This window comes from Bos indicus, chromosome 17 (genome assembly GCF_029378745.1).
Source record: "Bos indicus isolate NIAB-ARS_2022 breed Sahiwal x Tharparkar chromosome 17, NIAB-ARS_B.indTharparkar_mat_pri_1.0, whole genome shotgun sequence".
NCBI classification, from domain to species: Eukaryota; Metazoa; Chordata; class Mammalia; order Artiodactyla; family Bovidae; genus Bos; species Bos indicus.
Window position 1 is genome coordinate 64,261,029 of NC_091776.1, and position 27,883 is coordinate 64,288,911.

Here is a 27,883-nt window from a genome sequence, read left to right on the forward strand (position 1 = left end):
AAATGGGCGAATAATGGGCCCTATCTCCTAGGTAGGATTGCTATGAGGATTAAATGGAATCTTTCCTGTAAATCCCCTGGTGCAGCCAGACTTAATAAGGTTCTGTGTTGGCTTCCCTGGTGACTCAGATGGTAAAGAATCCACCTGCAATATGGGAGATCTGGGTTTGATCCCTAGGTTGGGAAGATCCCCTGGAGGAGGGCATGGCAACCCTTTCCAGTATTCTTGCCTGGAGAATCCCCATGGACAGAGGATCCTGGTGGGCTACAGTCCATGGGGTCGCCAAGAGTCGGACAACGACTGAGCAACTAAGCACAGCACAGTACATGTTTGACCCAGGGTTTCTCGATCTCACCACCACTGACTCCTGGGACCTAAGCCTTTTTTGTTGTGGGCTGGGATGGGGCCTGTTCTGTGCACTGCAGGATATCAAGCGCATCTCTCATTATTATATACATTAGATGCCAGCAGCGCCCTCCTAGCTGTGACAGCAGCTGTGACAACCAAAAATGTCTCCAGACAATGCCAGATGTCCCTGGGCAGGAAGTGGGGAGCAAAACTGCCCCCGGCCTGGTTGAGAACCTCTGGTCTAAGCCTTTCTTGTTGCTATTATGAACAAGAGTTCCCTTCTCAGGTGAGGCTGAGGCACCTGGTTTGCAAGGGGAGGCCAGGTTGAGCTTTGGAAGCTGCAGCTCTTGCTGCTGCAGACTGCCTGGGCAGTTTGCAAGGTTTGTAATAAACCTCAATTTCAGTAATGAGATTGACGCGGTTGAGTGATTTTTTTTTTTTTCCCAAAATTCATGTTTAAATTTTGGAAACTTTACAGGAGCATTGTGTGGAGAAATTGTTCCAGCTGGGGTTCTGCTGAGGTTGTCAGAGGGTGACACTGGGCTTGGAGTCTGGAGATAACACCTTGAATTTATAGAATTTCTCCTTTCCCTTTAAAAAGATAATGTTTTTCAAAATGTATATCATTGAATGAACTTTGCAAAAGAAGTAGAAAACACAAAACAGGAAGTGTAACATGGAAACTCACCCATAACGTGGATCCTGTCACTCAGAGATCATTTCTATTATAGTATGTGTAAAGAAAATTACCGGCCAGTATCACTGATGAGCATAGATGCAAAAATACTATTACAAAATGTGTGTTTTATAAAAACAGGACATACTGTTTTTTGACCTGCCTTTTTCATCTAACAGCATCTGGAATATTTTTATGTATCATTAAACAACAAATATTCTTCCATAAATTTTTTTTACTTTTACTGCTTAAAAATCTCCTGTGGCTCCTGGCAGCCTGGAAATAGTCAGGATTCACAGGGGAAAAGGCTGAAGCCATACTCCTTGACTCATGTTGTCCAGGTTTTACCTGGACACGTGGAGGCAGAGACCATGGACCCCATGAAAGGAGAGGGCAGTGGTTGGGTTCTGGGAAGTCATTTTTGCCTCCAGGGCGAGGTGCAGACATTTCTGGCTGTTGTGCATTGTCTCCAGAGCCTAGCCCTATCTGTCTTTCTGATCGTGTCCCTCATTTATAGCCTTCTGTCCAGTTCCTACCCTGGAGTGTATTGATATTAATCCATCTCGTCTCACTGTTTGCCTTGAGGGCTGTTTCCCTAGCAGATAGTGGTGTGATAAGCATTCTTCCACATATAAACAGTTAATCTTCATTATTTGTGGACTCTATATTTTCAAATTCAGCTACTCGTTAAAATTTGTGACCCCCCCACAAAACCATACTCACTGTCCTTTATTAGTCATTTGTGGGCATGTGCGCATTCAGAGTGGAGAAAAATTTGAGTTACTCAATGCACAGGTTGCCAGCTGAGGTTGAAGGAGGTAAAGCTCTGTCTTCTTGTTTCAGTTCGTACTGTAAACAAGTATCCTTTCCCTATAAATCGAGTACCACATTTTTAGCATTTGTGTGTTGTGGCATGATTTTGCTACTTATAATGGCACCCAAGTATAGTGATGAAGTGCTGTTTAGAGTAACTGAGGACAAGAAGGATGTACGGTGCCTTATGGAGAAAATACATGTGTTCGTTTCATTCGGGCATGAGCTGTGCTGTTACTGGCTGTCAGTTCAGTGTTGGTGAATCAACTCCGTGCGTGCGTGTGTGCTCAGTTGCTCAGTCATGTCCAACTCTTTGAGACCCCATGGACTGCAGCCCGCCAGGGACCTTTGTCCATGGAATTTCCCAGGCAAGAAGTGGGTTGTCATTTCCTTCTCCAGGGATGATTCTTTCCAACCCAGGGATCAAACCCGCATCTCCTGCATTGGCAGGCAGATTCTTTACCACTGTACCGCCTGGAAAGTTGAATCAACTACACACACACACACACTCACATATATATATCTCAACAATGTACATGTTAAATAAGATGTCTTCAAGCAGAAGCACACGTTATATATAAAACCATGTTATATATGATTGGTTGGCGAACATGTGACCAGAAGCCTGTAGGAACCTTATTTTATATTTCTCCCAGAATTAATGATTCAATATTCACTCATTTAGTGTGTGTGGTGATTTTATAGAATATATCTCTTGAGTAATGAGAGTTGATTGTGTTTTTGCATGTCACCATGATTATTGCCTTAGGTTAAATTTCTGAGAATGGAATTACTGAGCCCATATAGAATGCCTCTACCGAGGTCTTTTCAGTTTGTATCAGTTAGTTCTTACTGCGTAACAAACCTGTTTCCACCTCTGTAAAACACTGATTTTTAAAAAGCCATATTATTTCCCGTCAACTTACGAGGAGTCAAAGAGTTAGTGTTTGGCAAGTTGGTTAACTCTGGGCCTGGTGAGCAGTATGTGGTTAATAAGTACAAGCTCCATCATATCATTTATTTGTATTGAAGATCTGTAGCAGGTACACACACAAACATAATCATAGGTTATTGTTATTTCTCCCCATTGAAGAGATAAGGAAGGTGAAGCCCAGGGAGGTAACACGACTTGTCTAAGATGTCAGAGCCAGGAAATGGCAGGACCAGTCATTACATCAGAGTTTCTACCGTCAGCTCAGTCCAATAGGGCTGTTGTGCATGGACTCATTATGATGGTCTAAGACTGAACCCACAGTATCTCTGAGGTCTGCCTGTACCATATGACCCAGCAATTAAACTCCTGGACATTTTTCCAGGAGAAATGAGGACCTGTGTTCACACAAAAACCTGTACATGAATGTGTATAGTGTTCATAGCAGCTTTATTCATAACAAATGATTCCAAACAGGAAACAGCCCAGATGTTCTTCAATGGATAAAGGGTTAAACAAATTCTGCTCTCTATGGAATATTACTTAGTCATAATAAGGGACAAAGGAAAAATGAAAAACTAACAACAAAAAGAAATAAGGAACAAACATGTAACAGTCTAGGTGCCATCTCCAGAGAGTTATACTGAGTGAGAAAAAGCCAGCCCTCAGCTGCTGCTGTGGCTGCGGCTGCTGCTGTTAAGTCGCTTTAGTCGTGTCTGACTCTGTGCAACCCCATAGACGGCAACCCACTAGGCTCCTCTGTCCCTGGGATACTCCAGGCAAGAAAACTGGAGTGGGTTGCCATTTCCTTCTCCAATGCATGAAAGTGAAAAGTGAAAGGGAAGTTGCTCAGTCGTGCCCGACTCTTAGCCATCCCATGGACTGCAGCCTACCAGGCTCCTCCATCCATGGGATTTTCCAGGCAAGAGTACTGGAGTGTTCATACAATATATGAATTCATTTGTCATTCTTTTTTTTTTTAAACATTTATGTACTTTTTAAATGTTTAAAAAAATGAATTCATTTGTCATTCTTTTTTTTTAAACATTTATGTACTTTTTAAGGGCTTCCCTGGTAGCTCAGAGGATAAAGCGTCTGCCTATAATGCAGGAGACCTGGGTTCGATCCCTGGGTTGGGAAGATCCCCTGGAGAAGGAAATGGCAACCCACTCCAGTATTCTTGCCTGAAGAATCCCACGGATAGAGCAGCCTGGCAGGCTACAGTCCACAGGGTCGCAAAGAGTCGAACACGACTGAGCGACTTCACACACACACACACACATGTACTTTTTGGCTGCACTGGGTCTTTCATTGCTGTGAGTGGGTGTTCTCTAGTTGTAGCAAGCGGGGCTACCCTTCATTGTGGTGCCAGGTTTTCCATTGCAATGACTTCTCTTGTTGCAGAGCATGGGCTCTAGGGCCCAGAGGCTCAGTAGCTGTGGGACTTGGGCCTAGTTGCCCCTCAGCAGATGGGATCTTCCTGGACCAAGGATCAAAGCTGGGTCCCCCGCATTGACAGGTGGATTCTTAATCAGGGGAATACCAGGGAAGTCCCATTTGTCATTCTTAAAATCACAAAGATTATAGAAATTGAGAACAGATGAGCTGTTGCCCGAGGTTAGGAGGGAATGGGGGCAGGAGGGAAGTGGGGGTGGCTGTAAAAGGGCAATGTCAGGGATCTTCCTGGTGGTGGAAATATTCTGTCTTGTGTCAAGATATAAATATCCAGAGTGTGAGATTATACTCCAGTTTTGCAAGATGTTACCACCGGGGGAGAGCTTCCCAGGTGGTGCTAGTGGTCAAAGAACCTACCTGCCAGTGCAGGAGATGTAAGAGACACTGGTTCAATCCCTGGGTCAGAAAGATCCTCTGGAGGAGGAAATAGTAACCCACTCCAGTAGTCTTGCCTGGAGAATCCCATGGACTCAGGACCCTGGCAGGCTAGAGTCCATGGGTTGCAAAGAATTGGACACAACTGAAGGGACTTAGCAAAGCACACACCATTGGGGTAAAAAGCACATGACCTCTTTGTATTATTTCTTATATTTACATGTGTACCTACGATTATCACAAAATCGAACATTTAAATTAAGAAAGGCATTCCAGACTATTATATACAGAATGGATAAACAATAAGATCTACTGTATAGCACAGGGAACTATATTCCATGTCCTGTGATGAGCCCTAATGGAAAAGAATATGAAAAAGAATGTATATGCATGTATAACTGAATCACTATACAGTAGAAATTAACACATAAATCAGCTATACTTCAGTAAAATAAATTTTTGAAAAAGACATCCTACCCATTGCCAATCAATGATTTCTAGTTCTATTTTGCAGAAAGCAGCACTCCAAGCAGTGAGAATCAAAATTGATCAATGGAGGGTGAATTTTTATATTCCCCAAGTTTTGTCCCCTTCTGTCACTCAAGCAGGGGTCTTGCCTACTGAGATTATTCCAGTAATCTGAGATTACTTCCAGTCTTTCATTTAATTGTTTTATCATTTGTTAATGCTTCCATGGGGCTAATCCAGCTCAGCTTCCATGTTGCCCTGGCAACCTAAGACTAAGGTCCCCATTTGCTACTAAGAGAAACTAGAAAAAAAGATTTTCTTAGGCGCTTCCAAATGCAGGTCTCACAGTTCTTTCTTCTTCATACATGAGCTGGCATGTGTATCATGTAGGATATGGGACCATTCTTCTTTTTCCTGATCACTAAATTCACCGTCATTTAGCGTCTATCTTTTAAGGCTATTTCAGAAATCAGCAGCTTTTGAGAGCAGAAGACTTACAAATCACGCATCTTACCTGCACCTAAATCTCTCCATTTGGGGCCAACTTGGACAGACCCAAGGTTTCCTTTCGAACCCTTGAAGAGGTTGCTATGGATTCAAGAACAATGGGATGATTTTTTTTTTTTCCTCAAAGAGGTATGCAATTTTCCAGCTGCTTCTGGAAGTAGCAGCTCTCCACTGAGCACATTTGGGTCAGGTGTGGGGTGAGCTGGGGATGTGGCATTGCTTCTGGCTTTGGATCCTTTCTGTCCAAGAATCATCTTCCTCACCCTAAGGATAAAACTGGAAGACAGATGCCTTGGGATCCTTCTCAGTATATTTCATGGTTGTGGTATGGTGGTGTCATCTGTGGGGAATTGATGTCCTGGGAAATTTTGCTTTAATTTTATCATTTATAGAACTGGGAGATGGGAATCAACACATTTTAAATACCCTCTGAATGCCAGGCACTATGCTGGATGCTTTGCCATGCCTTAATTCATTGACTCTAAACTCCTGAATCTTCAAAACCATTCCCTGAAGTAAGCACTTGGATGAATCCCACTATATAAAGGCGGAGGGCTGGGTGCAGAGAGGGGAAGTGACTTGCCCGAGGTCACACAACTGGTAAGAAGTAGAGCCTGGATTTAGAGCCAAGTCTGTCAGAATCTAAAGTCCATGTTTTTTCTATTCTGTCATGTTGCCAGAGAGGCGTTTTAATGTTTAGCGTAATGACTAACTGAGGGCTTATGCCAAGTCAGGCTGCTTGATAAGTGTATTACTAACTGGGACCTCATGGAATCCTTCCTAAGGTGCGTCTATTATCTATCTCTATTTTACTGAGGCTTAGGTGGGCCAGTGGTTAGGGCTGTGGGTCCAATGTAGGGGGTGCTGGTTTGATCCCTGGGGAACTAAGATTCCATATACTGTACAGTGCAGCCTGCTCACCCCCCAAAACCCTGAGGCTTAGAGAGGAAACATAATTTGCTTTGATAGCTGTTTTGGTTCAGGTGGACCCTGCTTTACATAACACACACTTCTCTGGCTGATGCTGAAAATGAAAAATTCCTCACTGTTAACTGCAAAGGTGTTTTGCTTTGGGAAGTAAATAGCCTACCCCATCAGAAGATCTGCTTTGTCAGTTCAGTTTACCAGGCCTGAAGATTAGCTTCCCCAAATCTTGTCATTTCAGAGCTTGGTATTTGAGAAAGGGACTCTGGCTATCAAGAGGACAGCTTCACGCTATAGATCAGGAAATTCAGGTCCAGAGAGATGAAGGCAACTGCCCCAGGACACACAGTCTGACGGCAGCAGAGATGGACCCGAAGCCCCGCGCTCTGACTTTTTTAGGCCTGGGTCGCCCAGTTATTAAGTGAGGGACTTCGGCCAGGAAAAGAAAGGGAGAGACCCTGTAATCCTTCATTTCCCCACCTGCGAAATTGGGTCAAGATAGGCCCTCCTGTGTAGTGGTGGGGGATACGCGAGTGTGGGAGTCCAGGGGCCGCCACCTTGTGCTAGCAAAGTGACAAGGTGTAGTGGAATGAAGATCAGCCTCAGGAGTTCCCAGAGCGGTGGGAGGGTGTGCTGGCTGCAGAGGCGGAGCTTCGGGAGCCAGAGGCGGGGATTCGAGGGTTCTGGGCGGAGCTTGATATTTAAAACAGTTAGATGGGCCCTGGGCGGGAATTCAGTCGTGTCCGACTCTTTGCGACCCCATGGGCCGCAGCACGCCAGGCCTCCCTGTCCATCGCCAACTCCCGGGCGGGAATTGCGATGCCACAAATAAGGGTAGTTCGCCCGTGGGCGGAGCTTCTAGAAGTTGGGACTGGGTTTGTGACGCAGAAGGGACAGTTCTGAAGGAATGGGAGGGGAGCTAGGCTTAAGGACCCAAGAAGCCGGCGAAGGGTTCGGATGGGGCAGTGGGCGGAGCTTAGAGGAGCTGATGTTCCAGTTTTAAGGGACTCTGGGGGAATTTTTGAGGAGCCAGGGAATGTGGCTCGGCTGAACCAAGCAGGTCAGTGGGCGGGCTCTAAGGTCGCCGCTCCCTGTTCTGAGGGGGCAGTGGGCGTGGCTCTCCGGTCACTCCGAGGGCTAGTGGGCGGTGCTTGCACTTGGGCACCGCCTTCTTCCAAGGCCCACCTGCATCCCTCGGCGCGACCAGAGGAGGCGCTAGGGAGAGTGAGGCGTGGAACGCGGGGTGGGAAGCGGGCTTCCCCTCCCGGAAGTAGGCGTGGCGTGCCGCAGCGCAGCGGCCCTGGTTGGGCGCGGCACGGCGCGGGGGCGGGGCCTGCGTGCGGCGGCGGGGGCGGTGGCGGCTGTCCGCGCCCCTCCCCCGCGCTGCGCTCAGTGCCAGGCGGGAGGCGGTAGCGGTTGGAGGCTTTGCCGGGCTTTGCAGTGGGGACTTCGGCAGCGGCGCCTCAGGCACCTCGGCCCTGGTGAGCTGCGCGCGCCCGGCAGGGCCGCTTGGGAGCAAGCGGGGCGGGTGGACGGATCTGTCCTCTCAGCATGTGCGGGCGCCGGCTGACAGGAGCCGGCGGGCCGTAGGGCAGGGCCCGGTGGAGCGGACAGGGCTGGGTGGGCGCGCGCAGCGCGGGTCCCTGGGTCGGGGGCCCGCCCTGGCCGGTGTGCAAGAGGCAGGGGTCGGGGCTGCTTCGGGAGACTTGGGGTTCGGCGGGGCGGGGAGTTGAGGACCGAACCGCTCGGCCTGAGGAGAGTGAACCCAGGTCGCCTGTGGGGAGGAGGCTGCTCAGGGGAGACTTTTAGGGGTCCGGAACCCTCCTGGACGGGTGAGAAGCCGCGTGGGAATGGGGCTACCCCGGGAAGGATTGTAGGGGTCAGGGCTCCGCCGGGTTGGGTGGGGTCTTGGGTGGGGTGGGGCTGCGAGAGGCCAAGGCGCTGAGCCCGGGGGCGCCAGGCCTGGAGGCGGGGCTTGAGCCGCCCTGGGGAGCGAGTTGGGGGGGTGCCAGGGGCCGGGCTCGAGTGGGGTCTGGGGGAGCTGGGTTCTGCTTGGGAGAGGTGAGGGCGGCGGTCTGGCCTCGGGGTGCCTGCTTTGGGGTGAGAGGCCGGCTCTGGACCCTGAAGAGCTCTGGGTAAGGGGTCGGGAAGGGCGGGGCAGGGCTGGGGCTGGACTGATGTGGGTGGGGGCTGTTTGAGAGGAGGCTGAGCCGGGCGGTGGGAGCCGAGATCTGGGACTGGCGGGGGAGGGGCGAGGGGGCAGGTTGGGAGAGGAAGAATGGGGCAGGAAGGCGGCAGGGTCGGGGGCCTGGAGCGTCCGCGTGCGCTGGGTGATTCAGAGCTAGGCTCGGATGAGAGCTGAGCAGCTGGCGAGGGACGCAGTTAAGACGGAGCGCGGTGCAGGTGGGGCTCCGCTGCGCCTAAATGACTGAGGATGAGCTCAAATGTAGAGGCTGGAAATACGGGAACCGAGCCCTCTCGCCTGTCCACACAGGCGCGCACACGCTGCCCTCCGTCTCGAATGATATGAATGTGTTGGGGGCAAGTGGCCGGCTGCGGGGAGAGCCGAGAAGAAAGGGGCTTCCTCTTGCAGGAGAGGCGCTGGTCCTCCCGTCCTTTTTTGGGAGTGTTCAAAGGGTTTTGATGGCTGGAAAAGGAAACGTAGCCTTTACTGCATCGCGGTTTAGAATCACATCCTATATTTGGCTTTAATGTAGGCTGTCCTTGTTTTGTGGTGTCTGAAGTCCTTGCTCTACATGTTGCAAACGTGGGATTCAGGGTACGAAGCAAATTGCAAGTCGCTCATCTTCCCCAGGGGAGCAAGATACAGAGGCCTTTCTTTCCTATAAGACATTTAAGCAGAATTGAATATAGTGCGCGTTTGGGGAACGAATGTATTTACTTTTGGAAATGGTTACAACAAAATAGTAGGCCCTCTCACTTCAGCCTTCCTGCCCCGGGTTCCATCCTCAGACAACACTTGTAGGGCTGGTAGTCACTCTATAATAATACATTTCATTGTCCTTATCTGGCAGAACTCTCTCCTGACACCAGCCTGCTAGAATAGACAGAAACATGATTAAGTATAAGCAGTTGCTTTGTACCGTCTGCTGTTCAATTGTGAAGGCAAATAGATAGCTGTTTATAGGACTGCACTTTCTGCACTGCCTGTAAAACTGAAGACATGGGAAGACTCTATTTTGGACTTGATTCTATGTATTTCAGAAAATTAATTTAAAGGAAACTTTTTTTTTTTTTTCTTTTGCCTTGGAGGTACATTTCAGAGTCACAGCACCATGTTTGGATATGAAGCCTAATAGTAACTCTTGAATCTGAGAGTTTGCATAAATAAATAGGGGGAGAAAGTGAAATAAAACTGGGAATTGTGTTGTATATTAGGCCTCCAGGTGCCACGTTCTGTGGTAGATGTTTGTCGTGTGTGCTGGGGATTGAACAAAGATTAGTATAAAGGTTGGGTACACACCTTTTTGACCAATCAGGAATGTGCCCTGTCTGTGTTTGTTTTCAGTTATTTGTGGAAGGTGCATTAAAGCCTGATGGATTCTGACGGACACATACTAACGAGAGATCACTGCACAAAGTATTACATTTTTCATGACCGTTTGTTTCTTTGCATGCAGATTGTGCTAATCAAAAGTTATGTCTATTACTTTATATATAGTTTGGGATCAGATTCAGGGTTGACAGACAAGACTTTTGATGTGTATGCTGCTTCATTTTTTTTTTTTTTTTAAATTAAGATGTAATTGACATGTAACATTGTTAGTTTCATGTGTACAGCATAATGATTTGACATTTGTATACACTGAAATGATCACCGTAATAAACCTAGTTACCATTCGTCACCATACAAAGTTACATTTCTGTTTTCTTTGTGATGAGAACTTTTAAGATTTAGTCTCTTGACAACTTTTAAATATGTGCTAGGTTATTGACTGTAGTTACTGTTGTCTGTAAAATCCCATGACTTATGCATGTTGTTACTAGAAGTTTGTACTTCTTGACTCCATTCACTCCTGACATATAGCCCTTTTTAAATACTTGGATTTTTTGATTGAAGTTTTATGCTCACCACAGCTGTCGCTGTTGAGATTCACTCCACCCATGAAGAGAGTCACTCAGATACCTACGAAATGGAATGTACAAAAGGAGAAGCGATCAGTTCTTATGTTATGTCACTGGGGGTGTGGAAATTCATTTCTGTAAGATGACAGATTATTTCTTAATACTGTGTTTTGTTGCAAACAGTATTTTAGAAATATTATATTTTGGAACCAAGTTGTTTTACCTTTGGTTTCTTTTTCAGAAGTGGAACAATAATAAATTTTGCGTGGTATTTTCAGATGCAGGGTACAAATCCAGGTTTGTTTTCCTTTGGATGCATCCTGTTCCTGAGTTATAAGAACTCTTTTCTGACACGTGTATATCTTTTTAAACATAAGATGCCTTTTCTCTATTAAAACGTGGAAATACTCATGAATATTTTAGTATGACCTAGTACCCAGAATGTTAAGTAATAGAATCTCTCTGGGTTTTCATTGCCCTAGTTCAGATCCTTTAAAATGAGTGAACAAGATTCTATGCTCCTTTTGAGAGTTTATTTTGTATTTCAGTGGCACAAAATGCAATCCTTTTTGTTTTATAACTACTTTATGGAGCTATAATCCACATATCATATAATTCACCCATTTAAAGTGTAGAATCCAATGATGTTTAGTATATCCACAGAGTTGTACAGTCATCATAACAATTTTAGAATATTTTCATCGACCCAAAAGAAACCCTGTACCCATTAACAGTCAGTCTTACCCCCGTCCCTCAATTCTTCTCCCCCCCTGCTCCAGACAACTACATATCTACTTTTTGTCTCTATGGATTTCCCTTGTTTTGGACATTTTCTATAAATTGAATCTATTATATGTGGTCTTTTGTGTCTTTTATTAAGCATAGTGTATGGAAGATTTATCTCTGCTGCAGAATGTGTAAGTACTTCATTCTTTTTCTAATAGTTGAAAAATACTCTGTTCCATTGTTTATCCATTCATCAGCTGATGGACATTTGGGTGTTTCTCCTTTTTGACTATTATGAATAATGCTCTGTGAACATTTATGTACAAGTTTCTGTATGGACATATGTTTTCCTTTCTCTTGGGAATTACTGGGTCATATTGGTTACTCTGTGTTTAACTGTTAGAAGAACTGCCAGATTTTTCCAAAGCAGTTGCACCATTTTACAGTCCCACCCGCAGCGTATAAAGGTTTTGGTTTCTCTGCATCTTTGCCAACACTTGTTATCCTCTGACTGTTTGATACTAGGCGTCCTAGTGGGTGTGACGTGGTATCTCATTGTGGTTTTGATTTGCATTTCCCTCTTGTCCTTTGGGATCCTCCGTGAAACCTGCCTTAGTCCTCGCAGGCAGACACTGTCCCTGTCCTCATGCCTCTGACATTCATCACTCCCATCTGCTACAAGGAACTGTATCTGAACTTGAGCTCACTGTCTGAAAGGCGCCTTCCTATAGAAGGCAGAATGTGAGAGAGAAATGGACACGGAAGGCAGATCGAGATTCGCTTGCTCACAGCGCGGTCTCTAGTGCTGAATGATTATTTTTATTGAAGTTAACTGGAAAGATCCTGAGGTCAGTGGTTTGTTTCTCTGGTTATTATTTACACCTTTGTTGCCTATGTTAAAATAACATGAAGTACAGAGGTAATTCCCCTCTGCCTTTCTGGCACCTGAGTCCGGCTCTTACCAAAAAATTGCTCAGATGTAAACTGAGTGTCTGAAACATTTTCCTGAGGGCAGAATATTCTCATCCAGGCTCTTTCCCCCTAATAAACAGTGATGACTGGCTCACAGCCTTCTCAGCAGGGCAGATGGCCAGGGAACACATTTGGTTGGTATGATTTAGCCCCACCAAGTGCAAGCAGGCCTACCCTGATGGTGTTGAGTCAGTCAGTCAGTGTTGGAACTGCTCGTGTGCACCCCTGATGGTGGGTGTAGGTTGAGTTTTAAAGGTGCATACTGCCTTCCTTTTCACTTGCTCTTGCTTCTCTCAGAGCATCCGATTAACACTTTAATTAAAAATACTCCATTTAGTATCTTCCTAAGAATTAGAAAAAAAGCAGTTGGCCATTTGAGGTTATGTTTTCTTTTTTGTGTAGTCACTGAAGCGATTGGAGTGGAGTGAGGTAAATTTCTAGGACTTCCTTGGTGGTCCAGTGGTTAAGAATCTGCCTTGCAGTGCAGGGGTCATGGGTTTGATCCCTGGTTGGGAAACTATTAATAAGATCCCACACGCCAAGGGGCACCTAAGCCGGGGTGCCTCGACTACTGAGCCTGTGCTCCACAACTAGAGAGTCTGGAGCGGATCCCTCATGACGCAACAGAGATCCCGTGTGCTGCAACTAAGACCTGAAGCAGCCAAATAAATAAATCAATGCTTTAAAACTAGTAAGAATAAATTTCACGTTTGTTCTTTGTCTCATCAGGCTCAATGAGCTATCTGTTCTTACATTGTTTCTTGCTCTGAGAGTTTTGTCTTTAGAGAAGTTGAAGCAACGAAGAATGCAGACCTTCAGAGCCAGACTGAGGGGGTTTCACTCTCTACTCCTGTTTTTAATAGCTGTGATTTTGTCTATTACCTGACCTCCCTGAGCCTTAGTTTCCTCTTCTGTGATACAGAGATGCTAACGGTACCTTGCTAGGTTTTGAGTAGACTCCAAATAAATTTGTGTTCCTTCTGTCTTCACTCTTAAATGTCTATTAATGAATGGAATTGGGGAGAATCAACGAGGGGCAGTTTAACACATTTTATTTTTGATGTTAAGCTATTAGTGTATGGATTCTCACTCCTACCTCTGCATTTTAGACTTCATATCAAACTTGAATCTCTGGAGAGGAAAAAAGTGTTTTAATTTTAGGATAGGAAGGTAGTGTTAAAAATGAGACAGTTTTTGGCCATCGATCTGAACTGGAACTGTCTATTCAGACGAGCTTCTCTTATGCAGGCCTTAGGCTGTATTAGGTCTGTGTATTTTAAGGAGAAAGGTTTAGCTACTGGCAAAAAAATTGATCTTTTTAGGATTTGGAAGGAGATTGTGCTGCAGTGTGTGAGATGCTCACGGGATGGAGTACGCTGTGAGTGGCAGTGTTGTGATCAAGTGTAACGTTCTGTGTGGGAATAGAGCCTCTGTTGTCTCATGGGGTGTTAAATTAGGCCTGTCACTTGAATCTTATATTAATGACAAAAATCGTTCCTTCGGTTTGCCATAGTCAAGAGAAATCAAATTAACGCGGAGGTTGGGGTGAAGGTGTACTCTAAGTGGGAGTAGAAACGCTTGTGTTTTGCATGACTGAAGGTGGAATTTCACAATACATATTTTTCCCCCTTTGGTCATGCAATTATCTACATTAAAATTATGAATAATGGATCGTAATTTTAGCACTGGTAGGTCACTGTCTTTTGACGAATGTATCGTTTTAGTGGGTTTGGGAGATTATTTCTCAGGCCCAGAGGTCCTCAACTTGATGCCCGTGAGGTTCAGCTTGGTCAGTCCAGCTGCCTGGGCTCCAGCTCCCTGGTGACTCTGAATCACAGCTCAAGCGGAAAGTACCTCGCTGGCTTGTTCCTCATCTGACGACCAGGGGACTGTGGTCACAGGCGCTTGAGAAGTCCTGGCATACTTGGGAAGTCCAGGAATTTGACTGTCCCTCCCTTCTGCCTCCACCTCCCTTCATGGATGGTGTAAGTTCATTTTTGTAATTGGTGGTGTTGATTTATACTATAGTGTGGATTTTTTTTTTTACAGTGTGAACCCTGATGGGCTTTCCTTAATTTTTAGTCCTTGACACAATGCAGTGATTCCCTCTTAAGCTTCCACCATGGTCTTTTGCCAGATTTACACAGTGAGCCCACTCACTGTCGTTTGCTTCAGTTCATCATCCAGATTGGTAGTTAGCACCAATTTCTTTTTTCCACTTCTCATCTTCAGATTGTACACGTATTAAACTAGGAAACTTGGTCCAGATTTTCAGGGTTTCTTTTTAGATGTAGTTTGGGGAAACTTGAAAATACATGGAATCTCTCAGATAAGCCTTTGGTAGACGTCCCAGTTTTCATGTAAAGCTCCTTGACAGTATTTTATTGACCCCTTTTTGTGTCCTCAATCTTGTAATCTGACCGTTACAGTATGTAGTTATGGTAAGGATTTATCTTGGGTGTTTCAAAGACCAATTAATATTGCAAAGGTCAGCCCCATTAGGCCATCCATACATGAAAAGGCTCATTTTGACAGGAACAAGATCCGACGGGTACTGGGACTATAGACAGGTGTAATGAAAACCCCACAGGGTTGGCAGAAGTTGATCACTGCTCCCCAGAGTGGTCATTATGTCTCTGGGGAGCCAGGATGGCCTGGGAGCCTGGGCAGGTGGCCATTCAGTGTAGGAGCCTTTTTTGCCTCATTGTGAACTCAAAGTATGTCCTTGTGTTCTGACAGCTGCTGAGGTCTTCATCCTGTGTGAACAAAGCCATAGTTTTTTCACTTTTGTAAATGGCCATAAACACACGTTGGAAAGAAAGTGTTGGGAGAGTGAAGCCTTTGGGGGTGTATTTTCCACTCTTGACATTATCAGGGTTCTTGACAAAATTCACAGGCTCCCCCTCTGTAGGATGAATGTTTACTCACCATTATTTGCTTGCTTCCCATGAAAGATACTTAAATTCCTTTTCATAATGGTCAAGCATTCTTTTCTAGTTAAAGACTCTAATTCCTTTCATTCTTAGGAACTTAAAGAATTGAGGCCGATTTATTAATATAAGAACTCAAGCGCTGCCTGAGCGGTGACTGAGAAACACATGTAAACTTGCGCTATCATCTCCGTTAAGCCGAAGGATTTATTAGGAGACTAGTCACTTTACAAGCTAGATGGTAAATTAATTTTGCGGTTAGTAGTGTCTTTAGTTTAACATTGTCATCCTAGTTTTTCTTGGCAAGCAGGCGAGAGGCCAGAGCCAACAAGTGTTGGCCATCGCTCTTTGGGGTGACACTTAATAAGCTGCGTGTTGTCTGGTTTAGAAATAAAGTAACTGTCCCCTTAGGCTCCCTGTCTTTTATGTGAACCGCTGTTGCTTTACCGTGTTACAGAGGAAAAGGGAAACTGGAAGTGTGTTTGTTTGTTTATTTTAACTCTGAGATGTCCTTTGTCTTATGTAGTATAGAGCTGTCTTGCATGCCCTGGGCTGAATTACAATGTCAAGTGGAACAAGTGATATGTCTTACCTGCAAAGGATAGTTGTGAGTCACATGGTTCCCTGACCCTGAAGGGTTCAGCTGCAACTTCTGTTCTGGAGGCAGCGTGTCCATTCAGTCCCCAACCCAGGATTGGGTTGCATTCCCAAGTCTAACTCAGTTATTTGGAACCGAGAAGGCATGTTTTTGGTATAGATTCAGTGTTATAGTGGTGGGTAAGTTCCCAGCCTAGACTGAAGAAATCTGTTTAAGTCTCAGCACAACTTTTTAAAGTGTTAGTGATGATAGCTGAATTCCGGGTCTTGGGAGCTGGGAGTCGAGTAAGGAAGGAACCCAGCTCTCCCCGGTGCCCAGCCCATGCCTGTCTGTGCAGGGACATCCCGCAGCCTCAGGCCACAGCAGGCCTCCAAGTTCAGCTTCCTTCTCTCTTGACTTGAAGCTTTCACTCCCCTGTTCAGCTGGTCTCCTTTAAATAGTAGTTGCAAAGCAGGTGGTTCAAATGTGTTTCTACTAACTAATGTGCTTCTGGAGGGCCACAGTTCCTATGAGACTGCTGTTACTCAGTGCTAGAACAACTGTGGCCTTAATTGTCTCAGCTTATTTTGCTCATGTCTCTTGCCCCTCTTAGAGATACAGTATTATTATTTTTACAAAGGAGATTCCTTACTGATAAACATCATCTCTGTGAAATGTTGGCCTGTAGTCAGTGTAACAGAGTTTCAAGGGAAAGGTTGAGGGAATTTGAGCGGGCTCAGGCAGAGCCCATGTAGGAGGCAGCCCTGGTTCCTGGAATTGGGAAGAAGCCTTGTCTGCTTTAGAAAGGTTGCTTCTGGAGAGCAGATGATGACATACTCTCCCACATCCACAAGACCTGGGAGGTTGTGGACGGGCTGTGTCTGGAGGTGGAGGGGAATATGGTCAGTAGGACAGAGGGTAACACTGGTGACTCGCTCCTTGGTGGCTGTGCCTCTGCTGAAGTCCCCAAGGGCAAAGGTGCTGAAAGCACAGTAATCACTGGTGTTGATATTGTCTTGAACCATCACTTGCAGAAAACCAGCTTCACAAAACAAGCCTACAAAAAGTACATCAAAGGTGATATCAAGTCAATCAGAGGGAAACTTGAAGAACAGAGACCAGAAAGAGTAAAACCTTTTATCATAGGGGCTGCAGAACACATCAAGCACATCCTTGCTAATTTAAAAACTGTCAGTTCTTTATTGATGAAAACATGAATATGGCAGGTTGCTCTGCTGGACTGCCGTGAGCGTGGTGTGACCCCGTATATGATTTTCTTTAGGGATGGTTTAGAGATGGAATATGTTGATACAGTTGACAGTCACTGTGGGTCCGTCACCTGTCGTCATAACTGGCTGGCTGCTGCTTTTCATCCACACAGCACCAGGGCTTAGACAGATGGGACTGATGTCATCTCAAGCTCTTCATTTGTTCTGAACGGTGATTTATTTGGCGCAAAGGCATTGTTTTTAAGCAAACATGTCGTGTACGTAGTCTAAAAATAAAATGCGTTTAAACTCAAGAAAAAGAAAAGTTCCTCATTCAAAACTCTCATGATCCTTTTTTTTTTTTTTTCTCTTTTCATTTGGGACCCGCGGCTTGAAAGGGTTTTAAGTTTTAGCAGTGACTTGGTTTCTGGAATCTTGGAGTAGTGGTAGGTCAGGTCAGGGTAATGGCTGTAAGTTGGGGTGACTTGTGCTGGCCAGAGCTGTGTGCTGGTCTCCACCTGTATTTCTAATCCTTTATAAACTCATCACAAAGCCCCTTCTTTCCTCAAACAAAGGGAAATAATTGATCTTACCTTTTTGTTATTACCTCTTTAAAGGGTTTGGAAAACATGTTCAACATTTTATGAAACTATAATAAGGATTAGGGACTTGATTTTTCTGGTGCAGGTAGAAAAGACTTCTTCACAAAGTGTTAATGGCAGGCTTAATGTTTTGATTTACTTTTAAAATGTGTAATAGTCATAAAAATACAAGCTTCCTCTAGCCCCCAAGTATACAGTTCTTGATGCTGAATTCTCTGTGTGGGGCCTGAGCCCTGTGGGGGTTGAAAGGACAGGGCGGTGGAGAGTCAGTGTCTCTGGGACACTGGGTTGAGGCCCTGCCCTCGGGTTTACGAAATGGCACTGTGCTGACTCAGGGCAGGTGTAACAGGGGAAGAGTAACGTCGATGGACAAGGCAGATGACCCAGATTGTCCGAGGTCGTGAGAACAGAATACACGTTCATACGGTGCATTTGAGTAAAATGGAAGTGTGGTTTAGCTATGGAGTTATAAAGGCAGAGGGAAATGTAATTTATGGGTGTCACTAACGGTACTGATTTCTGTGCTAATAGCAATTACATTTTGAGCTAAACGAGTAGAAGTTTAAAACAAGTGTGGAATTATTATTTTCCAGTTTGTGAAAGTGAACACTGGCACCACTATATGCCATGTTCCTCAAAGGCAGGGAAGTCTCAGGTTTTTTGGGCCTTCATTTCCCAGTTCGCTGCCGTGTGCCTGGCATACAGTAGGTGTTCAGTAAATGCTAGTCAAATAATTGAACTTCAGTTTTGCATGTTATACTTGTGCTAGGAATTGTTAGTCTTCCTATTTTGCTAGAAGATGAAAGGAATAGAGGGAATTTTCTGTGGTGTAGTACTGCTGATTGTAAACATTTGCTGGTTAAATTATGATAAGCTAGTCATCATTTTCATTTAAATAAATGTGTTAGCATATATGTACACATTTACTTACTGAAACATGTTTTATCTGTGAAGCAGATTTTGGAGTTCTAGTTATTTAAAGCATGAATTCTGATGAACTAATTTATTGAGTAAATTGAAAGTACTGGTAGCATGGAGTTCTTAGGGCTTTGATTTGTGGTTTGGTTAGCAACTCTGGGGCTTCCCAGGTGGCACTAGTGGTAAAGAAGCTGCCTGCCAATGCAGGAGACACAAGAGCTGCAGGTTTGATCCCTAGGTTGGGAAGCTCTTCTGGAGTAGGAAATGGCACCCCACTCCTTTATTCTTGCAACTGTGACTTCAGAAAGAATCTGAAGAAACGTCCTAGTGGAAGTGTGCCTTCGGCTGGAGAGTTTCTGTCAAAACAGGTGTGGGAAGAAACCTGATCTGTACCAAGGTGAGGATTTGTAGTTAAGGTAGCCCTTGAAGAAATGGAGTTTCCCTTTATTGTCTTTCTCCTTCTGTCCAGTTTCCTGTCCTTTAATATACTTGCTGTAAAGTGCCCAGAGTGGACGCTGCAGGGCCCCCAAGCCAGCCCCGGGGAGTCACAGGGCAGGTCTCAGCTCATTTCAGTGGCTCCTAGATCTCCAAGAATTTAATATGTTTGGGTTCATTTCACTTGAAAAATTGACAAGAACCAAGTACATTAATGTAGGGTGAATTGGGCACCCTTCCAGCTGTTGAATCATTTAGGAGTTCATTTGTGCAGTATTAAAATTTGAAAATCCGTAGGCTTTGGTTTATATCCCGTTATAACATGCGATCACAAAAAAAGAATCATTTTGTAGCTGCATTTTTGTGTGTGTTATTTTTGGCCATTTTTAGAGGTTCCTGTAAACTATACATGTAAGCTTGTTATAAATGTAGTTTTTAGACAAGTAGTGTTAGGGGGTGGGGCACCTCTGACCTTCCTGCTGGCCTTCTACTCACAATGCCTAAAGGATTCTTCCTGGTTTCATTTGAGGCATTTGAAAATTCTCTTTTAGTTACTATTATGTAGTCCAATTAATTTAACATAAAGGATTAAGGGCTATGATTTTCTTTTCAAATCTTTATCCAGTTTGGAGGGAAATTGGATTTGGAATGGATGAGGTTACAGTTTTACCAGCTAAGTCTGGTAAAAGCTTCTAGTAATAGAATTCACTCCCAAAATACTTAGCCCAAATGAAAGCTCATTTTGCTTCTGAAAGTGAGCTTTATTTGTCTCCACTTCCCCGGAGGTATTTTCATTTTATTAGTAAAAGAAGATGTGTGACATTTCCCACTTAAAGAACTGAGACCTTCTAAAGGTTTTGAGTGGTGGTAAAGTATTTTTTTGATAGTAATTACATTTTCCCTAGTGATGTTACATTTTACAGTTTCTTGGTTGTAGACACTGATATTCTGATTTTTTTGTGTTTCCCCCCTTTGGAAGAGAGGTATGCTGATGAGGAAGTAGTTTGTAATTTTACCAAAAAGGATTAGACAAAATGACCTGTCCAAAGGTGCGGTAAGACTTCACGAGGTACCGGCATGCTCACGCTCAGTTGCTCAGTTGTGTCCGATGCTCTGCGACCGCATGGGCCATCGCCCACCAGGCTCCTCTGACCATGGGATTTTCCAGGCAAGGATATAGAGTGGGTTGTCATTTCCTTATCGCACTTCACAGATACAGTTTTTTCACAAAGTGGAAGGTTTGTGGAAGCCTCGCATCCAGGAAGTCTGTCAGCACCGTTTTTCCAGCAGCGTTTGCGCACTTCACGCATGTGTTCGCAGTTTGGTGCTTCTTGCAGAATTTCAGACTTCTTCACTGTTATACTTGGTATGACGCTCTGTGATCAGTGGTCTTTGATGGTCCTGTTGCAGTTGTTGTGGAGCATCACGAACCACGCCCATGTAAGTGGTGAACTTAGTCAAGGGGTTTTCTGACTGCGCCACTACCTGGCTGCTCCCTCGTCCCTCTCTCCGTGCGCCGCCCTATTCCCTGAGACACAGCAGTGTTGAAATTAGGCCCGTTAATAACCTTGCAGTGGCTTCTAAGTGTCCACGTGAGAGGAAGAGTGTTAGGTCTCTCACTTTAAATCAAAAGTTAGAAATAATTAAGCTCAGTGAGGGAGGCTAACAGACTTCTTGGGCCGGTTCGTCCAGTTGTGAATGCAAAGGAAAAGTTCTTGAAGCTTGCTCGTGAACCTGGAATGATAAGAAAGTAAAGCAGTCTTACTGCTGATATGGAGACAGTTTTGGTGGTCTGGAGAGAATACCAAACCAGCCACAGCATTCCCTTAAGCCAGAGCCTAATCTCGAGCAAGGCCCTAACTCTCTTCAGTTCTGTGAAGGCTTGAAGTGAAGAAACTGCAGAAGAAAAATTTGAAGCTAGCAGAGGTTTCTTCATGAACTTTAAGGAAAGAAACTGTCACTGTAACATCAGAGTGCAGGGTGAGGCAGCAAGTGCTGATGTAGAGCTGGAGCAAGTTATCCCGAAGATCGAGCGCAGGTTATTAACGAAGGTGACTACACTAGACAACAGATTTTCAACACAGATGAAGTACTCTTCTAATGGAAGAAGATGCCACCTAGGACTGTCATAGCAAGAGAGGAGAAGTCAGTGCCTAGCTTCAGAGCTTCAAAGGGCAGGCTGACTCTCAGTGGCTAACGCAGCTCGTGACCTAAGGTGAAGGCAGTGCTCGTTTACCATCCTGAATATCCTAGGGCTGTGAAGAATCACTCTAAATCTACTCCGCCTGTGCTCTATAAATGGAACAACAAAGCCTGGATGACAGCACAGCTGTTTACAACGTGGTTTCCTGAACATTTTAAGCCTACTGTTGAGACCAACTGTGCAGAAAAACATTCCTTTCAAAATATTACTGCTTGTTGCTGACATACTTGGTCACTCCAGAGCTCTGGTGGAGAGGTAGAATGAGGTGAATGTTGTTTTCCTGCCTGCCAACACAGCTTCAGCTCTTTAGCCCACAGATCAAGGAGTAGTTTCAACTTTCAGATCTTACTGTTGAAGACATACGTTTTTGTAAGGCTATAGCTGCCATAGATGGTGAGTACTCTGATGGATTGTGGCAAAGTCAATTGGGAACTTTCCGGAAAGGACTCACCATTCTAGATGCCACTTAGATCATTCATGATTCATGGGAAGAGGTCAGAATACCAACATTAACAAGAGTTTGGAAGAAGTTAATTCCAGTCGTCATGGATGACTTCAGTGGAGGAAGTAACTGCAGATGTGATGGAAATAGCAAGAAAGCTAGAACTGGAGCCTCAAGATGGGCCTGGATTGCTGCCGTCTCATGCTCGGACTTGGACAGATGAAGAGGGGCTTCTCACAGGGGAGCAAAGAAAATGGTTTCTTGAGGTGGATTCTGTACCTGGTAAAGATGTGAAGATTGTTGATATGACAACAAAGGTTTTATTTAGAATATTACGTAGATTTAGATGATAAGGCAGCAGCCGGGTTTGAGAGGATTGACCCCAATTTTGAAAAAAGTTCTATCATTGGTAAGATGCTCTCTAACAGCTTCGTGTGCTACAGAGAAATCTTTTGTGAAAGGAAGAATCAATTGATGTGGCAGGCTGTTGTCTTAAGAAATTGCCACAGCCACCCAGCCTTTCGAAACTACCACCCTGACCTGTCAGCCATCAACCAAAAAGGGTTATCACTCACTGAAGGCTCAGATGATAGCTAGTTTTTCAAAAAGGCAATTAGGTATTTTTAAATAAAGATGTATACGTTGTTTTCAGACATTATGCTGTTATGCGCTCAGTAGACTGTGTGCACGCTAAGTCGCTTCAGTCGCATCTGACTCTGTGACCCTGTGGACTGTAGCCTGCCAGGCTCCTTTGTCCTACGGATAACGTGAACGGAACTGTTACGTGCACTGGGAAACCCTAAAATTCTTGTGACTCACTTTACTTTGAGATGTGCTTTGTTGCAGTGGTTTGAAACTGAACCTGCATTATCTTTGAGCTGTGTACACCTGTGCACTTTCCTGTCTCTATAAAATGGCTGAAAATTCTGGAAACAGGGAGATTTTTTATTTTAAACAATGTTAGTTTTGTTTTCAAATAGCTTGTTCTGTATGTTTACCTTCAAGCTCTGGGGCACCTCTGTGGGCAAACTACCTTAGTTTGTTAGCCACAGATTGTTACTAATCTGAAAAGTCACAATAAGTAATTTAAATATTTTCCCCTAGTTTTTGCTATTTTCAGATACCCTGCTTATAAAGAGAAGGCTCTTGGGAACTCCTCCTAAAAAGGTGGTTCACCCTGAATTGACTCCCTGCCCCATGTACTTTGCGTCCCAGCAGCACAGTGACTTTGGTGTGAATATTCTATTGCAGTGTCTCCTCTTGGAGACTGTCAGCTCCATGAGAGCCTGGCTCCTCTTCTTAGCATCATGCCAGACACATGATCAGAGCTCAGTAAATAGTTGGTGAATAAATGCATGATGAATGACTGGGATTAAAGACCTCTTCAGCATTCACAGTCGAGCATGTGTGTTATGAGTATAACCGTATGGGTGCTGGTAACTCCATTCTCCTTGAATTGTGTGTGTTTTATGGGGGGATGTAGATTGCATCCCAGTGAAAGAAACGTTCCGTATAGACTTGTAGGCTTTAGATTAATACATTTAATAATAATTGTATTAGTAATAGCATCCTAGAAATAATTTATTTTAGTTCTCCCACTTTTAGATGAAGAAACAACCAACCATAGGACTGAATTGATTTAGTGGTTAGGTGACTGTGTCAGGTTAAGTTTATCTTGCATCAGGCCAGAGTTATTCCTACTCTACCTCCCTTGAAACAGGGTCAGGAGTGTGTTTATTTGATCACTGTTTGCCTAGGGTATATAGTATTAAAAAGGGAAGACGGCAGTTCTTCAGTTGAAGGAGATTAGTGGTTTTTTTTTTTTTGACATTGCTACTTTTTCCTATGGCTAGCTTTATGAGGGAGAAGGCAATGGCACCCCACTCTAGTACTCTTGCCTGGAAAATCCCATGGATGGAGGAGCCTGGTAGGCTGAAGTCCATGGGTCTCGAAGAGTTGGGCATGACTGAGCGACTTCACTTTCACTGTTCACTTTCATGCATTGGAGAAGGAAATGGCAACCCACTCCAGTGTTCTTGCCTGGAGAATCCCAGGGATGGGGGAGCCTGGTGGGCTGCCGTCTCTGGGGTCGCACAGAGTCGGACAGGACTGAAGTGACTTAGCAGCAGCAGCAGCCTTATGAGGGTCTTCATAAAAATGCCTTTAAAAACCCACAGAAAGATCTGGGAGTCTGATAATTTCATTTCCTGCTCTAAGTATATAGCTAAAGAATCATTAAAATTTTATTCCAAGAGAAACTCCATCTCAGTAGTTGGAACAGACTTAGCAAGTTTGAACAGTCATACACAATGTGCTTTCCCCCAGCTGTTGATAAGAAAAGTAGGTCATCAGTATAGAAAGAGCATTTCAAAACACACTTGTCATTAATTTTTAAGTGAGAGTGCTGGGTCAGTCATGTCGGTAAAGGTTCTGCAATTGGGATGAGCACTCTTGGGATTAATTTGGCTCTTTGAAGAGGGAGGCAGAACCAAGCTTCCGAGCCTGGTCTCCTGTGGGGCACTTCAGGGAGATGCTTCAGCTCAGAGGATTTTATTTGGTTCCATCGTGTTGTCTGGGCAGGCGGTGCCTGTCTCTTGGATGGGGGATTCTTCAGCGATCCTTTCTTAAAGCTCCAGGGAAGCATAGCATGGTGCATTTATAAAGATGCTGCTGCTGCTAAGTCACTTCAGTCGTGTCCGACTCTGTGCGACCCCAGAGATGGCAGCCCACCAGGCTCCCCCGTCCCTGGGATTCTCCAGGCAAGAACACTGGAGTGGGTTGCCATTTCCTTCTCCAATGCATGAAAGTGAAAAGTGAAAGTGAAGTCGCTCAGTCGTGTCCGACCCTCAGCGACCCCATGGACTGCAGCCCACCAGGCTCCTCCATCCATGGGATTTTCCAGGCAAGAGTACTGCAGTGGGGTGCCATTGCCTTCTCCATAAAGATGCTGGTGATAGCAAAAAGCTGGGAGATACAAGGGACTGTCGTCCTTATATGTAATCTTGGGGGAAACCTGCCCTTCCTTTGATAAAGTAATAAAAAAAATTCTGTCATTAAAGAGCTAGAGATGACCCTTGCGACCTTTTAAAAGTTCTTGATTTAGTAACTAAAATTCATGGCATCTAATTCTTCTTCATTTTAAGGGAGTTCCAACACAGACCTCTTTGGTTGACGAAGGGTCTTTCTTTAAAGAGACGAGCGTGCAAGAGCTGAAGTGGGATTTCGAGTTTTTGTATTTAGGATCTTTTTCTGTGGCTCTGTTGCTGTTCACGTCATGCTCATTTCTTTTTTAAAAATCACAGCCTTGTTGAGTGTGTTGACAGGTGCTTGTAAGGTGTCTGAAGCCTGCCTCGTGGTGATCTGGTGCAGATGACGGCTTGCTTGGTCCCTTGCCGCTGCGTTTTTTGCTGTCACTCTGAGCTGCCCATCGTACTCTGTGTCATCGGGGAGCGCCTACTGATTTCATTTTAGAGACTCTGTAACCAGGTCCTGTGAGTACAAAGTTATAAACTGTAAAAGCAGGAGTTCTTTTCTTAGAAAGCTCCGTACCTCACCTTTTAGAAAGTATTCTTTTTAAAAAACTAATTTATCTTATTTTCAACCGTGCCAGATCTTGGTTGCTGTGCAGGCTTTTCTCTAGCCTGGGCGCGCGGGGGCTGCTCCCTAGTGCGGTACACGGGCTTTTCACCGCGGTGGCTTCTCTTGTGGAGCACGGGCCCTGGGCTCGTGGCTTCAGGAGTTGAGGCACTCGGGCTTAGCTGCCCCAAGGCATGTGGGATCTTCCAGGATCAGGGATCGAACCCATGTCTCCTGCAACTGAGCAGCTCCCAGGGAAGCCCAGAAACTATTCTTGACATGTAGATCTCCAGCTTTTTATACATGCCCGGCTCTTCTCTTGGACATTTGAGCACAGAGTCCCTTGACTTAAACCTAAGGGTTTTCAATCAGAAGCAAAGATGGGTTTCCTTCGGCATACCTGATGTGTTCTGTCATTCGTCTCAGTGTATTTGAATGCAAACAGCCAGCTTCTGTAGTTTATAAAGTGTGAGCCCAGTGTCATTTCCTATTTAAAAATGGCACCAGCGGGCCAAGTGGAACTGTGAACTGTGGAGGCACCGCCTGAAGGAGTTCTGAGAGGCGTTGCTGGCTGATGTGGGAAACCCAAACTGAATGTGTGTGTGGAGTTTATCACTGAAAAAGTATGAAAGTTCAGGGGGTGAGAAGTTGAACTGCCCTGTACTTTGTGGTTCGAGGTCAAACTGTCTCTCTGGAGTCCTTTATCTTTGGGCGAGTCACGCAGTGTCTCTGGTCTAAAAATGAAGGGCCTGGAACAGATGACCCTTTTTACTCCAGGCTGCTTCTGTGGGGCCCAGTCTGGATACTTCTTGGTAAATCCTACTTGCATTTCTTTGTATTTTCTTTCCAAGAAGCATTTAAAAACCAAAATGTTGTAGGATTCTTGGGTCAGAGCAAAGTGCACTTATTGTTGGTATGCCTCATTTGTGGCATTTGACCTAGGACCTGAGTGGATAAGGGGACGTCAGTGTTTGGAAAGCTATAATGGGTGAATTTTCACCCATTACTTTTGCCCTTTTTTTTTAAGTCTTTTATTGAATTTGTTACAATATTGCCTCTGTCTTATGTTTTTTGGCAAAGAGGCCTGTGGGATCTTAGCTCTGACCAGAGATGGAACCCACACCTCTGCATTGGAAGGCAGAGTCGCAACCACTGGACTGCCAGGGAAGCCCTGTCACCATTCCTCATGTCATGATGAATTGAACCAACATCAAGGCTGTTTCATAGTTGCAGTCAGTTGTCTTAAGTGGTCAGCAGTTTTTCTAAAAAATAATTTCCAACATCTCTGGAGTGCAAACTTTCACCCTTAGCTGCTGTGTGTGAGGAATGTTGTGTGTCTGTCTGACTTTCTGCTGTGCTTTACGTAAAGCAGATTGTTGCATGTGGTCTTTTTTTTCTTCCTTTGTAAAACAGCTTCTATTAAACTAAGTAAATTAGGCTTCTTTTTTTTTGAGGAGCTCATATATGGATCTATTAAGGGATTGGATGCAATAAAAGTAATTTGTTAGGTGAACTCTTCAAGTATCACTGGTGGGTTTGGTTTAAGGCAATTCAAAAAAGCCAAGCCATCTCATATCCAAAAGTGATGAACCTTGAATTTCTGTATTTAATCAGAGTACCTCTCCCGTATTTGCTCCTGGTGTCTGCTGTCTTAGGAATGTGCATCCTACATAGGCTTGCGTGATACCTTTACAGCTTCTCACAAAGACTTTTTAACTGTTGGTGCTGCCATTTAAATAGCGGATTTGGGGACCCTTGTTTCCTCCCCTGCTGTCCTGCTTGCCACTTTCTATTAAATAACGTGTCTGATCTCTCCCCACATCTAAAAGGGCCAGAAAAACAGCAGCTCAGGGAACATGTCCTTTCCCTGTAGGGACACTCTGGAGTCTTCCTGTGGTTGCTGCTGCTCAGCCTCCTGAGCCCTTGAGCGGTCTGGCCTCTGGAATGGTCTCCGCACATGTGCGGAGCAGGATTTTGCTGCTAGTAGGGGTTTTCCTGTATGTGTTCCTAGCAGGATGTGCTTCCTTTCATACACACCACAGAAGTGCATCTGCTGGAATCTTTAAACAGATAACTTCTCAATAAACAGGAAAATGTCAAAATTGTGGTCCCTTTTTTATGAGATTGATGGAAGCAGAGAGAATGGAGAAAAAACGCAGTGACATTTACTCAGGTGTTTGAGTGTTTTATTTGGTGCCATTATAAACACCCTGTTTGGTCTACGTTTCCCCCTGTAAACACCCAACACATTTCTTTTATGGCCTTTGAAATATATTTTCTCTGTTAACTTGACTAGGCATTACCACAAGAAGCATGCCTTTACACTCTCGTCGAGGTTGATGATGATCAGCTGACTGTGAGATGGAAGTTTTCTTCTGAGAATGATTTTTAGCAAACTTTGCTCTGATGCCTATAAAATAGGTCCTTAAAACATGGACCTTATTTTTCACAGTTTGTTCTTGGTTAAAATGTTTACCCAACATGTAAAGAAAATTTTAATAATTTTTTGTTTCCTTAGATGAACTGTTAAGTATTGTGGGCATCAATAGCTTATAGGTTTTCTTTCTTTTTTTAAGAGTCTTTCTTTACAGATCAGCTTTATTTATCTCTGGCTGTGCCGGCCTTAGTTGCTACACTTGGGTTTTCTCTAGGGCAGGGAGTGGGGACACTTTTGGTAGCAGCTCCTGTGCCTCTCTTTGTGGTGGCTTCTC

At 44.7% G+C, this 27,883-nt stretch overlaps 1 protein-coding gene and 1 pseudogene across 2 annotated transcripts in view; both read left to right on the forward strand.

Moving 5' to 3' along the window:
* The first annotated feature begins 7,851 nt into the window (after nucleotides 1-7,851).
* The window catches only part of CORO1C (coronin 1C), a 74,761-nt gene continuing 54,729 nt past the window's right edge, over nucleotides 7,852-27,883 (forward strand). Inside the window, exon 1 of one of the 2 annotated variants that reach the window (XM_019977591.2) lies at nucleotides 7,852-7,978. The gene's annotated coding sequence lies outside the window, so the exon portion shown is untranslated. Of the gene's footprint in view, nucleotides 7,979-8,613; nucleotides 8,633-27,883 lie in introns of those variants that run through there. The other variant, XM_019977590.2, reaches the window with a different exon arrangement.
* Nucleotides 8,786-25,081, forward strand: LOC139176761 (translationally-controlled tumor protein-like; annotated as a pseudogene).